Source organism: Littorina saxatilis, linkage group LG9, assembly GCF_037325665.1.
Source record: "Littorina saxatilis isolate snail1 linkage group LG9, US_GU_Lsax_2.0, whole genome shotgun sequence".
NCBI classification, from domain to species: Eukaryota; Metazoa; Mollusca; class Gastropoda; order Littorinimorpha; family Littorinidae; genus Littorina; species Littorina saxatilis.
In genome coordinates, this window is record NC_090253.1 from 41,862,650 (window position 1) to 41,878,351 (window position 15,702).

General features: G+C 40.2%; 2 long non-coding RNA genes across 2 annotated transcripts; one reads left to right on the forward strand and one right to left on the reverse strand.

Annotated features, from left to right (window-relative positions):
* On the forward strand, positions 1 to 4,323 carry LOC138976127 (uncharacterized). Its single transcript, XR_011458885.1, has 3 exons — positions 1 to 648; positions 1,232 to 1,395; positions 4,183 to 4,323. It is a non-coding gene; the product is annotated as an uncharacterized lncRNA (long non-coding RNA).
* LOC138976126 (uncharacterized) lies at positions 2,930 to 6,848 on the reverse strand. The gene is made up of 3 exons (XR_011458884.1): positions 6,312 to 6,848; positions 4,996 to 5,174; positions 2,930 to 4,565 (listed from the first exon to the last, which is right to left on the reverse strand). It is a non-coding gene; the product is annotated as an uncharacterized lncRNA (long non-coding RNA).
* Between the last annotated feature and the right edge of the window lie 8,854 nt (positions 6,849 to 15,702).

Here is a 15,702-nt window from a genome sequence, read left to right on the forward strand (position 1 = left end):
ATGTTTTAAAGGAAAAGTCCAAGGTTTTTAAATATCCCCAAAAACTTGAAAATCGAATGCCAAATGTTACAAACATCTCTGGAAAAATATTTTAAAAATTGAAAAAAAATTGTTGTTGATGTAGTTGAAGATTTAGTGTTGCGAGGCTAACCAAGACAAGTCGCCTGGGGTCAAGTAGTGGTCACGTGGTTTTCGGTGCACTGTGACGTCGGTGCACTGTGACGTCACAAGTTATTGTGTTGATTCTACCACAAGTACCAGCTTGATTTTCACGCAGAAAAGTCACCACTGTATGCCCGAAAAGAATGCCTCGGTGGAGAGCAGCCGAAAACTGCAACAACTCGTCAATGTCCCCAGGCATTTCATAGCACACTTTCCCTCATAAAACTCTGAGTCTCTTGTGGAAATGGAAGAGATGTGTGCAGCACAAGCGTGCAGATTTCAAAGTGTCGGGCACTTTCTGGACACAGATTTCGCCATTTTTCTGCAGGACAAAAGTTAGCGTTTCATCCCTGAAACAAATGTTTTGACCCCTGGCAGTGTCTTCCCTTCATAAAAGTCCAGAGAGGGCAGTATTACGACGAGCCATCGAAACTCCGAGGCGACATACGAACAGCGGATTATCTCACAAGAAGGAATGCGTTGAAGGTCAGAGTACATGCTTTTATTTTCATGCATACGTAAACATTGTTTTGCTGCGCAGCGAATACGAATACATTGGTGCAGAACAGTGTGTCTGGGTCCAGCTGATATTCGTTGGAGTACAGATGCGCCACAGGCTAGATCTACAGAGTTACAGAACGGTCTGAGCTGAGCTAAGAATAAGAGTAAAAAGTAGTCAGGGTTGTGGACACGTAAGACAATGCGTGTGTCACGTTATCTATTCTATTCAGTCGCAAACTATCCCCTGATATCAATTCATGAAATTGGCAGCGTTTTCTGGAATCATGGTTTAATGCTATTTTTACCAGATCTAAACTTTTGGTGGTTGTGCAACCGGTAAGGTAAACAGACACCTGCATGCTAGAGACAAGAAGATTACGAATTGTGCAGGGAATTAATCTTTCTGCATTGACTGAGAGACGCAAAACCAGTCTAATTGCTACAACATGGATACACATCCAGACGACTTCCAGAGGGTGTCTAAATGTTCAGTGTACTGTATAGATCAGAAGCATACTTTCGAATTGATTTATACTCACACTCATTTTCTCTCTTCTTTTACTTCCAGACCTTTCATCATCACTCACGGCCACTGGTCAGAACAGGTCACTAGACACTGACACCGTGACCATTCCAGATTTCCCGATTCTCCGTGATCACAACGCAACTGTTCACCAGTCCTGTTCTTACCGTCCAGAATCACCACAGGAGAAAACCAACGTGCCATTCATCGTAAGATTTTTGTTTTGTTTTGAAAATTAGTGCCTTATTGAATATTCTAGCTTTGCAAAAAAACGAGAAAGTGTCTTTGACAGTATCTATACCATCCAAATAATACATTATGAAAACAAGTACAAGTTAATTTCTACTCATGTTAATCGTTTATGCTTTCTGTGCTGAGCGACATATGGATTGAATTTCTTTCGTAACTCACCTCCCGTCAACATGCAAAACTCCTCCGAAAGCGGCGTATGGCTGCCTTAATGGCGGGGTAAAAACGGTCATACACGTAAAATTCCACTCGTGCAAAAAACACGAGTGTACGTGGGAGTTTCAGCCCACGAACGCAGAAGAAGAAGAAGAAGAAGAAGAACATGCAAAACTATATCTGGCGAAGTAGTTTCAAATAAAGTTAGTATGCTTCCGAATAAAAAATATAAACAAGTCGCGTAAGGCGAAATTACTACATTTAGTCAAGCTGTGGAACTCACAGAATGAAACTGAACGTAGTCCGCCGCTAGTGCAAAAGGCAGTGAAAGTGACGAGCCTGTTTGGCGCGGTAGCGATTGCGCTGTGCTTCATAGCACGCTTTACTGTACCTCTCTTCGTTTTAACTTTCTGAGCGTGTTTTTAATCCAAACATATCATATCTATATGTTTTTGGAATCAGGAACCGACAAGAAATAAGATGAAATAGTTTTTAAAACGATTTCGGAAGTTTAATTTTGATCATAATTTTTATATTTTTAATTTTCAGAGCTTGTTTTTAATCCAAATATAACATATGTACATGTTTTTGGAATCAGAAAATGACGAAGAATAAGATGACATTGTTTTTGGATCGTTTAATAAAAATATAATTTTAATTACAAGTTTCCGATTTTTAATGACCAAACTCACTCATTAGTTTTTAAGCCACCAAGCTGAAATGCAATACCAAACCCCGGGCTTCGTCGAAGATTGCTTTGCCAAAATTTCAATCAATTTGATTGAAAAATGAGGGTGTGACAGTGCCGCCTCAACTTTTACAAAAAGCCGGATATGACGTCATCAAAGGTATTTATCGAAAATCTGAAAAAAACGTCCGGGGATATCATACCCAGGAACTCTCATGTCAAATTTCATAAAGATCGGCCCAGTAGTTTAGTCTGAATCGCTCTACACACACACACACACACACACAGACAGACAGACAGACAGACAGACAGACAGACAGACACACATACACCACGACCCTCGTCTCGATTCCCCCCTCTATGTTAAAACATTTAGTCAAAACTTGACTAAATGTAAAAAGGGTATTTTCTGAAATTTTTAATTATAGACCAAAACAAAACATTCACGAGTATGTTGCTGACCTGATGGTCTTTATGGTAGACAGCAAGAGTTGCATGTTCAAGAAGTTTAAGCAGTACATTTGAAAGAGCAAGGTAATTTAAGGTGGTATAATGTTAATGGTAGGTTCCACTGTAAGGCGACATGGAGGGTATCTTTGACGGACTCATTCAACATTCATACCCATGCACATCACCTCAAACACATAAGCTTTGTTCTTGAGTCAAATTTATTGGCTTCATAAATATTGTGAATTTGTGTCCGTTTGCAGATTGGCTTATCTATGAATTTTTTCGAAAATATCTTGCGATCTACGTACGCATAATGTAACACGTGAAGAAGAACATAAAAAGTTCGTCAAAAGGAATCTAATTTGCATTTCAACCCATTTGCCTTCCTTACTGTTAATTTTTTCTTCATAAAGACTACTTGAAATAAACAAAATGTTTAACCATTTCAACCTCTGAACACGTTTAAAAAAAATGCAGGTCTTTGCTCACTATATCAGATCTGCCAAGGCTCAGTTTACACAGGAAAAATCATCTGTCGACTTGAACACATTCCAATAATCAACAGCCTCACTGCTTCTTGGAGCTGGATTTTGTGTGTGGAATGAATTACACATGTGGCGTTTTAGAATATAATTCATAGAAGATGTACATTCGTGCAGAAAGGCTTTAATTTAATAATTAGGTCTTCGTGATGTTCTCTTAAAATAACTAACATGTGTTCCCTTTACCGGGCCTCTGAACGAGTTTTGTGAATATGCAGGTTAAACTCGTGCTTTTTCTGTGTTATCAGTGTATTTCTCATCCAGGCATGGATGCGTCCTCTTAAATGGACAGCCCTTCCCGTGTAAACGATTGGGTTCAAAATCTCAAATCTTACCAGGCTTTTACATGGGATATGGCCATCCTTCCGTTTTGAAAAATACTATAACTGAACACTCTGTATGGGTACTCTCTTTGCGAATTTAGAATTGTATGAATTAATTTCTTTAACACCACACGTGTAAAACATTCCCTAAGAAAATCCAGCTCCAAAAACCAGTCAGGATGTTTATTCCTGGTATATGTTCAAGTCAAGAGATTTTTTTTTCTATGTAAAAGTCTTCGCAGATCTGTGTAGTGAGCAATCCTGTTTTGAAAAAGGACGTGCCTGTATAGACGGTTTGATTGTTGAGATACCTGGTGGCAATGACCGCACGGGTGGCAAGAGGTAGTAATGCACAGATGACAACAAACCGACCTGCATTTAAAAAAAAAAGTTAGGAAGCTTTGATAGGGGGAAACATTTTGTTAATTTCCAGAATCTTTATGAAGAAATAATGCACGAGAAGAAAGTCTGGCCTTGAAGTAAATGCAAATTAAACTATGTATACTTTTGACAAACTTTTTCTGTTCTTATTCACATGTTAAAATGTGTGCAGAGATCGTTAGTTACTTCCAAACAACCATGTTTCAGGCAACAGGCAAACGGACAATACTGGACACAGGCTATGCTGACCGGCTCATGGACTGACTACCTGATGCAGGAGTAGACCAACAGTGGAAAAAGTCTGGAACAAAATGTTGCAGAATGTGAACCATGTACCGGACCACGTGACAACCCAGTATCATCTTCAAACCATGCAGGAATCTGTTCAACACAGTCACACGATTTGTAAAAGTGTATTTCAGCCTTCTGTAGCTCAGGGAGTTTGAACCCCACTCTTCATCCGTTTGGGAAAGTATTTCTGATTGTTTTGACTCCACAGGTTGGTAATGGTACTCTGATGCTTCTGCCGAGAAACCCCACTCCCTAGCGCACCAGCTGCCTGTTATGGGTAAGCGACGTGCGTGTATTTCCTGCAAACCAAGACAGAATAAAACAGCAGCTTAGTTTGAGCTTTTAAGACATTCGTACCAGAGAAAACGTGTACGTGTTTGTTTGGAGAGGGTGGATAGAATCATAAGACACACTGTGTCTATGTGACGTAGAGCAGGTTTTCAAATTCATGCTGAAGCACTGTGTGATCGCTATTTTTTTGGGCATATATCTTACCTTGATTTAAGATAGACTGGGAACCGAAATGAGGATGTTTACATGAATAAATTATGCTGATATGTATGTGTTTAGAAATAAAGAATAGTTTTAATGATATATGATGGTGTGGTTTTTTTTAACCCAATGTGATATTTTCGTATTTGAAAACAAATTGTACACTGTTGTCAATTTTACTTTCAGATAAATAAATCTATCATTATGGAAATCATCTGTTTGTGTTGTGTTACTTACCCATTTTGATCAATGTTGAGTCGTCCATATTCCTGTGTGTACGCATAGTATGCAGTTTGAAGGTAGTAGATGTCCGAGCAAACATAGGAGGATGATTGTGCTGTTAGGCTGTCTATCTCCTCATCCAGGTTTTCCAGATATTTGAATTTTGTTCCCTCTTGGAGTTTCTGCACTGACACCTGATATTAAAGCAAAATACACGTATCACTCTGTGATCATGGCAACATGTATCATCTGTATGCCCCGTTCAAAAATTACCTTGAGATTCTAAGGTATAAACAGAAATTGCACTGGATCACAAAAACAGGAACAGTAGTACACGTAATGTTTAATATATATATATTCAGTTTAAAAATTCATGCAATGAGAGTAAATAACCCGATTTAACCCCAGGTAGATTCAGGGTCCCACTGACTGAATCTCATATGGTTGCTTTTCGGCACACACCACACATTTTTAATGGGACTGTGAGGTTTTGTTAATACAGTAAAATAATATAGTAGCAACGTACTGTCTGTTCGTGACGTTTGAGAATACCGATCTATGCACTAACGCATTGTCTTTTTGTAGTGTGACTGTCCGATATTGCGTACTCCTGAAAATCAATGATCAAAAAGTTTGAACTGCTGTAATCGTGTTTCAGCATATGTCTGACAGTGCTTATTTGCTTCCAAAATGGCTTGCGATATCACTAGCCATCAGCGTTTCGCCACTGCTCAGAAAATCTTATGATTTCAGATCTAGTTTGAGATCGGAAATCACGTGTGCTCGTTTAAAAAACTAAATTCATTTATTACTTCCCTTTGACCGTTTCGCAAGAAAAATGTCAGGATCACTATTAGTATTAGCACATGAAAGCAGCCCACCGCCATTTCAAAACAGTTTCACTGTTTAGTGGTGTCGTTGTCATGTAGTGTCTTACTGTCGCAAATAAAAATACCAGGATAATTGCAGTTTTGTCCGCAAGAAACAGGCTTTGCGCAATGTTAACTTGCTGTCTACATGTTTCGTTGTGTGACTGAAGAATTACTCAGAATTCCAAGAGAAAATAAGGATAGTCGCGTGTGAACATCACTGTGGAAACATTTATTCTCAGGTGGGCAGTTCAAGGACGAAATCCTTGATTAAAGATAGGAAAATAAACAACACCAGATGCCTGAAATAATAGCATAAATCAATAATCTTTACATGCTTACAGATCTGTGGAAGCACATCAACTGATCTGTGAAAAACACACCTGACTTCGATCTAGCATGCAAGAGGTAGCGACTACGGACTAGTAGTGTGTCAACATCACAACAAAGAGAATCACATACCATTTCGTATTGCCGCTTATGCTGGCTCTGTTTCAAGCAGTTCCTTGTGGCCTCGCCAGCATTTTGACGACGAAGAGGCTCAAACGGGCACGCTAAAACCTCAGGCTGGCTGAAAACCGGTCCGTATTCCACTTGTCTTCCTCACTGCTTGAGCCGGCCATGTTTATTGTTCAAGGCTCGTGACGTAGCACACGTATGTGCACAAGGTCATGAGCCAAGACTGCGCGCGCGATGGAACGATTCAGAACAACCAAAAAACGAGTCAAAGTATACTTTTTGGATTTCTGTGTTCATTTTTACACACGCATTTGTGGTTGATGAATTAAGAGGGTCAACATATCAAAAGTGACCCTAAACCTTGGACTTTTCCTTTAACGTAGAGGGGGGAATCGAGACGAGGGTCGTGGTGTATGTGTGTCTGTGTGTCTGTGTGTGTGTGTAGAGCGATTCAGACTAAACTACTGGACCGATCTTTATGAAATTTGACATGAGAGTTCCTGGGTATGAAATCCCCAGACGTTTTTTTCGTTTTTTTCGATAAATGTCTTTTATGACGTCATATCCGGCTTTTCGTGAAAGTTGAGGCGGCACTGTCACGCTCTCATTTTTCAACCAAATTGGTTGAAATTTTGGTCAAGTAATCTTCGACAAAGCCCGGACTTCGGTATTGCATTTCAGCTTGGTGGCTTAAAAATTAATTTATGACTTTGGTCATTAAAAATCTGAAAATTGTAAAAAAAATATTTTTTTTATAAAACGATCCAAATTTACGTTCATCTTATTCCCCATCATTTTCTGATTCCAAAAACATATACATATGTTATATTTGGATTAAAAACAAGCTCTGAAAATTAAAAATATAAAAATTATTATCAAAATTAAATTGTCCAAATCAATTTAAAAACACTTTCATCTTATTTCTTGTCGGTTCCTGATTCCAAAAACATATAGATATGATATGTTTGGATTAAAAACACGCTCAGAAAGTTAAAACGAAGAGTGGTACAGAAAAGCGTGCTATCCTTCTCAGCGCAAGTACTACCCCGCTCTTCTTGTCGATTTCACTGCCTTTGCCGTGCGCGGTGGACTGACGATGCTACGAGTATACGGTCTTGCTGCGTTGCATTGCCTTCAGTTTCATTCTGTGAGTTCGACAGCTACTTGACTAAATGTTGTATTTTCGCCTTACGCGACTTGTTTTTGTTTGCAGAGGTGGTGTTTTCTGTTTTAATAGTCACATTGGGTGTTTTTACATTTATTACATTTAGTCAAGTTTTGACTAAATGTTTTAACATAGAGGGGGAATCGAGACGAGGGTCGTGGTGTGTGTGTGTGTGTGTGTGTGTGTGTGTGTGTGTGTGTGTGTGTGTGTGTGTGTGTGTGTGTGTGTGTGTGTAGAGCGATTCAGAGTAAACTACTAGACTGATCTTTATGACATTTTACATGAGAGTTCCTGGGTATGAAATCCCCAGACGTTTTTTTTCATTTTTTTTTTGATAAATGTCTTTGATTACGTCATATCCGGCTTTTTGTAAAATTTGAGGCCAAGTCACGCCCTCATTTTTCAATAAAATTGATTGAAATTTTGGTCAAGCAATCTTCGACAAAGGCCGGACTTTGGTATTGCATTTTAGCTTGGAGGCTTAAAAATTAATTAATGACTTTGGTCATTAACAAGCAGAAAATTGTAATTAAATTTTTTTTTTATAAAACGATCCCAAATTACGTTCATCTTATTCTTCATTATTTTCTCATTCCAGAAACATATAAATATGTTATATTTAGATTAAAAACAAGAGGCGAAGCCTTCAAGGCTCCCGTAAGAAATCGACAAACAGTAACACAAACTCATTCACTCCGTCACACATACACACACACAGTAAGCATAGGTGACACGGTGCAAGAGTGGAAGACACTAGATCTATATCTGTCTGTCTGTAGCCTACTTACGGGGACACGACTGCCAGATCGACACTGCGCTTTCGACAGCGCTTCCTCGCGCACACACTGGAAACACGCTGTGCAGATCAACCTGTAGGAAATCTCCTTTTGTGTCTTCTTTATCTATTTTTCTGGGGCTACGAAACCGAACAATGTGAAATCGTCTTCCCCGAATCGGCGAACTGCAGCTGGGTGAGAACTGGTATCTATACCACAATCCTTCACGCGATCTGACTTAACCTTGACCCCTGACCTGGTCTACATACCACACACGACACAAACCAGTCACCTGTTTTTACCCCGCCCAAAACCCCCCACCACCCGTTTCATGCCGACGAAATGTTGATCATTGCTTCAATACTTTGAAGCTGTTGCTTGGATAATAACCAGGTAAAATTAGTATTTCGATGTTCAGTCTAATGTTAAAGTTTCTATCACACACATACACACATACACACGCAAAGACAGACAAAAGTTAGCATCGCATAGGCTACACGCCAAGAAGCTCTGAAAATTAAAAATATAAAAATTATGATTAAAATAAAATTTTCGAAATCGAGTTAAAAACAATTTCATCTTATTCCTTGTCGGTTCCTGATTCCAAAAACATATAGATATGGTATGTTTGGATTAAAAACACGCTCAGAAAGTTAAAACGAAGAGAGGTACAGAAAAGCGTGCTATGCAGCACAGCGCGACCATTACCGCACTATTCTGGCTTGTCGATTTCACTGCCTTTGCCACGAGCCTTTATGAAATTTGACATGAGAGTTCCTGGGTATGATATCCCCATACGTTTTTTTCATTTTTTTGATAAATGTCTTTGATGACGTCATATCCGGCTTTTCGTAAAAGTTGAGGCGGCACTGTCACGCCCTCATTTTTTAACCAAATTGGTTGAAATTTTGGTCAAGTAATGTTCGACAAAGCCCGGACTTTGGTATTGCATTTCAGCTTGGTGGCTTAAAAACTAATGAGTGAGTTTGGTCATTAAAAATCGGAAACTTGTAATTAAATTTTTTTTTTATTAAACGATCCAAAAACAATTTCATCTTATTCCTCGTCATTTTCTGATTCCAAAAACATATACATATGTTATATTTGGATTAAAAACAAGCTCTGAAAATTAAAAATATAAAAATTCTGATCAAAATTAAATTTCCGAAATCGATTTAAAAACTATTTCATCTTATTCCTTGTCGGTTCCTGATTCAAAAAACATATAGATATGATATGTTTGGATTAAAAACACGCTCAGAAAGTTAAAATGAAGAGAGGTACAGTAACTTGAAGCGTGCTATGAAGCACAGCGCAACCGCTGCCGCCCCGAACAGGCTCGTCACTTTCACTGCCTTTTGCACTAGCGGCGGACTACGTTCAGTTTCATTCTGTGAGTTCCACAGCTTGACTAAATGTAGTAATTTCGCCTTACGCGACTTGTTCTTCGGTCTGTCTGTTTTAAGGATTGGTTGCGGGAGGGGGTGGGGAGTTGGTTGGACGAGGGGGATATGGATGGGTGCGTAAGGCAGATCTGAAGCAGGCACAAAACAGCAGAAACTAGAAGACGGAGAACATTTGCTTTCAACGGTCGGGGAAATAATACAATTCCCCAAAAGCAAGAAAGGTATGTTGTTGGAACGTTTAAATTATTGACAAAGCAAAACGTTACCTTCACATATATTATGACCCTGCGGTCTTTGAAGTGCACAGACAAACACTAATTGGACAAAACTTATCTGAAGAAAAGTTCAGCTGCTTGCAGGGAAGACACAAGCAATTCAAGGCAATGATCAAATTGGCGGGGAAATAGCTCAGTGGCTAGCGTTGCTGGCTTCAAAACCAGTTGCCGCTACCGGCGACGGTTCGACCCCCATGTTCGGCGAGGGATTTATTTTCCAGCTTTGTGCAGATTTTCCTCGGTGTCCGAACACCCCCGTGTGCACGCATGCGCACTATAAAGAACCCAAATACATGGCGAAAGTTTCCAGCCTTGGAAACACGAATACACGCATGCAGAAACAAGAAGAAAACGTTGGTAGCGCCGTACTGTATGGCAGCTAGCTTTCCCCAGTGAGAAAGCAGCCCGAATTTCCATGAGGGTAACCTCACAGGACTAGCTATGTATGAAATCTTATCCCTATCCTTATCTTTATTCTAACAGACGCTTTGTAAAAATAAATATAAAAAAATTGCAACACTTTTTGATAGGTGTACACAAAAGTGGGATCTTCTTCTTCTTCTTTGTTCATGGGCTTAGACTCCCACGTTCACTCATGTTTTTTGCACGAGTGGAATTTTACGTGTATGACCGTTTTTTCCCCGCCATTTAGGCAGCCATACGCCGATTTCGGGGGACAAAAGTGGGACAATTCATTGTTTCGCTGAGTTTCACTAGCGAGCATTTTCGTGCTTTAAATACCAATTCCTTTACGCTTAACTATAGTTACAACTACTCCTCTTGCAATGTTTTGGTGAATTCTGTTGTACATTCCTTTTCTACGTTATGAACCCATGTGCAAAATTCCCGGAAGTGTCAACCCTAAGTTACTCCGCAGGCACCTTGTAGCAACACATTTTTCTTTGTTTGTGTGTGTGTTTTTGTTACCGAGATAATCTAATCTATTATTTCTAGACAGAAAATCTGTAGTTGTGTTCAATGTGGTAAGCACAATTGACATTTCTATCTCCCATCAAGGACGCATGCCCGCGTATGTGTGTGTGTGTGTGTGTGCGTGCGTGTGTGTGTGTGTGTGTGTGTGTGTACGTGTGTGTGTACGTGTGTGTGTACGTGTGTGTCTAAGTGTCTATGTGTGTGTTTGTGTGTGTGTGTGTACGTGTGTGTGTGCGTGCGTGCGTGCGCGCATGCTAGCTAGCATGCGTGCGTACGTTTGTAAGGAAAGAAAGAGATAGAGAGAGACAGAGAGAGAGAGAGAGAGAGAGAGAGAGACAGACAGACAGACAGACAGACAGACAGACAGACAGACAGTGAGAGAGAGACAGAGAGAGAGAAAAAGAGAGAGAAAGAGAGAGACAGAGAGAGAGAGAGAGAAAGAGAGAGAGAGAGAGAGAGAGAGAGAGAGAGAGAGAGAGAGAGAGAGAGAGACAATGACAATGACAATGACAAATCTTTATTTTTCGAGGGTGACAAGAATAAGCATTGATATGCTTTTTTGTATCTGGCCCTCGCCCTAAAGAGGGACTAAACTATTTTACTATAACTATGACTAGGGGAGAAAAAAAAAAAAAAAAAAAAAAAGGTTACATAAAAACATTAATGGTAGAACATATAAGTTTATGTAGAGAGAGAGACAGAGAGAGAAAGAGACAGAGAGAGAAAGAGAGAGAGAGAGAGAAAGAGAGACAGAGACAGACAGACAGACAGACAGACAGACAGACAGACAGTGAGAGAGATAGCGTGCGAGAGAGAGAATCAGACCCCAGTTCGCAGCTTCCGAGTCCTTGTTTCCGTGCACTTTCACACATCATCGAGAATTAGAAGTGAAACAAACAGTTCAGACATTTTCTCATATAATAAACATCAACAAAGTTTAGCTGAGAAACATAATTCGAATCGATTCGTGTTATCCTTGCACCTTCAGCAATCCCGGTTGACCAAGTCCGTCGATGTATCTCTCTTGGTAGTCACAGACCCTTGTATTGTTTCAGTGGATTCTCACAAGGTGGCGCCACTAACAACGTCCGTTGTGGGCGACGTCAATGACCAGCTGAGACCTGTACATAAAAGAGAAATACACTTTTGATTGCTTGCTTGTGTGTTTGTTTGTTCGTTTGCTTTTTGTTTGTGTTTTGTTTGTTTGCCAGTTGTTGTTCATGGCATAGTTGTTGTTGTTGTTGTTGTTGTTGTTGTTGTTGTTGTTGTAGTTGTTTCTTGGCCAATAGCATGAGGGTTATAATTAAAAATCAAGGGTGGCATATAAGCTTACCATCTGAGTCACAAAACACCTCTTCAAGTGTTATCATGAAATGAACAATAATCCTTCCGATTAAACACATAGAGAAAACTGCTGTACTGAGTAAGCCTTTTCTACTGAAACAATATCATTACTGACACAAATACCAGTTAAGTCTGCAATATGTATTTAGCAAAAATGTCTCTCCACATGGCAGCCTGTTGATTTTGTGCTATGTGTCCAATTGGTTATCCCGCGAAAAATCTATGGGAACGAATGAACGAACGAACGAACGGACTTTATTACTCAAGGATGGAGATTTTAGGCTCACGCCTAGTCTTACAATCTGTTCCTGCTAAACTAAGACATAAAAATAAAGACAATAAAAGGACAATTGTCAATCGCAATCATACAGTATTACTAATTACAACATTACTTATACGAATACATAATGCATGATAGAACATTGAAATGTACATGTATGTCAATATAATACAAAGGAAAAGAAAAGTCGACTCGCACACACACGCGCGCCGCATGCCTGCAATCACGTTCGCACTCAATACAACACACACACACACACACACACACAGACATATACGCACGCACACACACACACACACACACACACACACACACACACACACACACACACACACACATGCTCACACACACACACACACACACACACATATACGCACGCACACACACATACACACGCAGACACACACACACAGACACACACACACACATAGACACACACACACACACACACACACACACACACACACACACACACACACACACACACACACACAACAACCTCATCATCATCATCATCATCATCATCATCATCAACAAAATATATAGCGGTTAGTGATAGCAATGCATTCTTGCTAGAAACAGCTTTAGAATGTAACTGTTCGTGACATCAGATATTTGCGAAGCTGCGCTTTGAAGTGTTTAATCGTGCTTGACCCCTTTATCTCACATGGTAGCAAATTCCAAATTGTTGAGCCCGAACACGCTAAACTGGTTTAATATAAATCAATACGGGGTAGCGGGGAAATTAATTTGGGAAGAGAGAGAGAGAGAGAGGGGGGGGGGGGGGGGGTTGTTTCTTTGTGCAGAGAGAGAGAGAGAGGGAGGGGGGGGGATTAGAGTGAGGTGTTCCAGCGTTGTTGTTGCTTTTTGAGAATGAGATGAGTATGAGTGTATATAGTATTTTCGGTAAAAAGACTTCGCGAAGTCGACTTTGGGTTTAATTAAGAACAGCCTAAAGCCTCGAACTAACCGGCAAACAGAATTGGCTGCACAAAGCTCTGGCACTGACTTTTCGGCAAAAAGACTTCGCGAAGTCGACTTCGGGCTCATTTAAGGATGCTTACAGGCAAGCGTTGACTTTGAGAGCACAGGTGTTGCTGTAGGTTCTGCCATCGGATCCACACACTGGGTCGTAGTTGGCTGGGCAAATCGTAGGACACTCGGCCTCCGCTGTCGCCAGGCAAGCTGGAAAAAGAGGGCGAGACGAAAAAGTACACGTGATATACGCTTGTCAGAAGCTGGTGCACAGGAGAAATCTTCATTCGCGGTTTGCACTACATGCATGAATAAATCCAAAAACAAAGAGACTGCCAACGTTCCAAAATTCAGAATCAAAAAACAAGAAAGCTTGTATATAACAAGTGCATGAGTCGTATATCCTCAAATACTTACCATATCCATGGTTGAGGGTGTGAATGAACGACGCTATATTACATCCATAAAATACTTCACGCCGAAGCAAATTCATTTTCTTCTTCTTTTTTTCCTTCTTTTTTCTTCTTCTCTTTTTTGACGCGAATTCAGTTAATTGTCTCGTCATTTACTTCCCTTCTTGCCAACTTGAGGTCGAATCCAACGCCCACTCAGATAAGTTATTTAATTCTTTTCATAATATTATCTGTATGTCTGTTCACTGCAAAGACCATTAGGTTGATTTTTGTACTCGTGAATGTTTCGTTTTGTTAATGATAAAACGCTCAGTAAACTAGCGATTCTCGTTTATGATGTTATTACCGCATTGGCAAATCATCTACCCAAAGTGATTACGTAGCTCTACTGGCAAAAGTAATACAGTGGAACCCCTCTTTTAAGACCTCCAAAAATCTGAGAAAATCGGGTCTTAAAAAGGAGGGAGTCTTAAAATGGGGGTACATTGACAGAGGAAAGGAAAAGAAAATCAGAGAAAACAGGCTATTGAAAGGGAAGGGGTCTTACATTGTGGGGGTCTTAAAAGCGGGGTTCCACTGTACACACAGTGTTCTCAAATGAACACTTATGAACACTATGTGTTTCTCATGTGTGCCCTCCTTTGCTAGTTAAACTATGAACTATGTCACAAAGTTGTTCAAAACGTGTTACATAAATGTGTTCAATTAAGCGGTATACGTCTGTTTAGAGTGTACCCAGACTTGACTCGAAGTCACACGAGCGTAGTCGCCTAGTGGTAAGGACGGTGTGTGTATAAGCACACTACCAAATACACACGAAAAAACACGCCCTGTAACTTGACTGTGTAATCCATGTCAGAGTTTGACAGACGACAGAAACACAAACGATATCCATGATACATGCACCGCCCCCTCCTGGGCCCCAACAAAAACTGCCTAAAATGCTGGGATGAAAAACGGCTACACACGTCGAAGCACGTGAGTGTTTCAGCCAAAGAACAAAGGAGAAGAAGTAGAAGAAGAAAAAGACCCTACTTCAAACACTCACCAAGAGCTAAGAGCGCAAAGACAGCTGCAAATTTCATCATGGGTGTTCAGCTATTCCGTCTGCCAAGTCGTGATGAGACATGCAATGGGATAGCAGACAGTTACACGGTTTTGTCATGTCTGTGCCCTTATCTTTTCAGGTCGTTCAGTTTTAAAAGGTGCCGTCAAAAAAGCGCCTACATCACAAAATGTGTAGCCTTACTTGAGCTGTGAAAAATTGCAATTTCTCGTCAAAACGTCCAACTTGCCAACAATTATGAAACATCCTCTTTGTAAAAAGTAATGACCACCATCTCATTTCAACGACCTATGTGTGGCTGAAGTTTACGATGTCGACTGAGCTTTAGACGTTCATGAGTAAAACTTGAAAGTTGCCCGGAAGTTAGAACAACCCCACAAGAAACTCTATTTAAAGGCACAGTAAGCCTCCCGTAAACCATCACAGATACGGTCAGGCTTTTACACACAGTACAAACACCCTTTCATTTAAACACTCACCGATTGAGAACATCCTAGGTGCCCTCCGTAAAGAGCGAACATTTTTCAAAGAATTTATTTTTGCTTGGTTTATCTTACCCCTGAGCCATCGTGAACCCGTGTGATCCAGTTTCCCTTTTTCACAATGTAGTCGTCAGTTAGTCATTTGAATGCGACTCAATGTGAGCTTATTTACAATAGCACGTTTTAATGCACGAAACAAACGGCTGTGGTTCACAAGAACTCTAGAGATGGCTTTTGACTGTTGAGAGGAACGGCGATATGCCGCGTAAACCCGGCGTC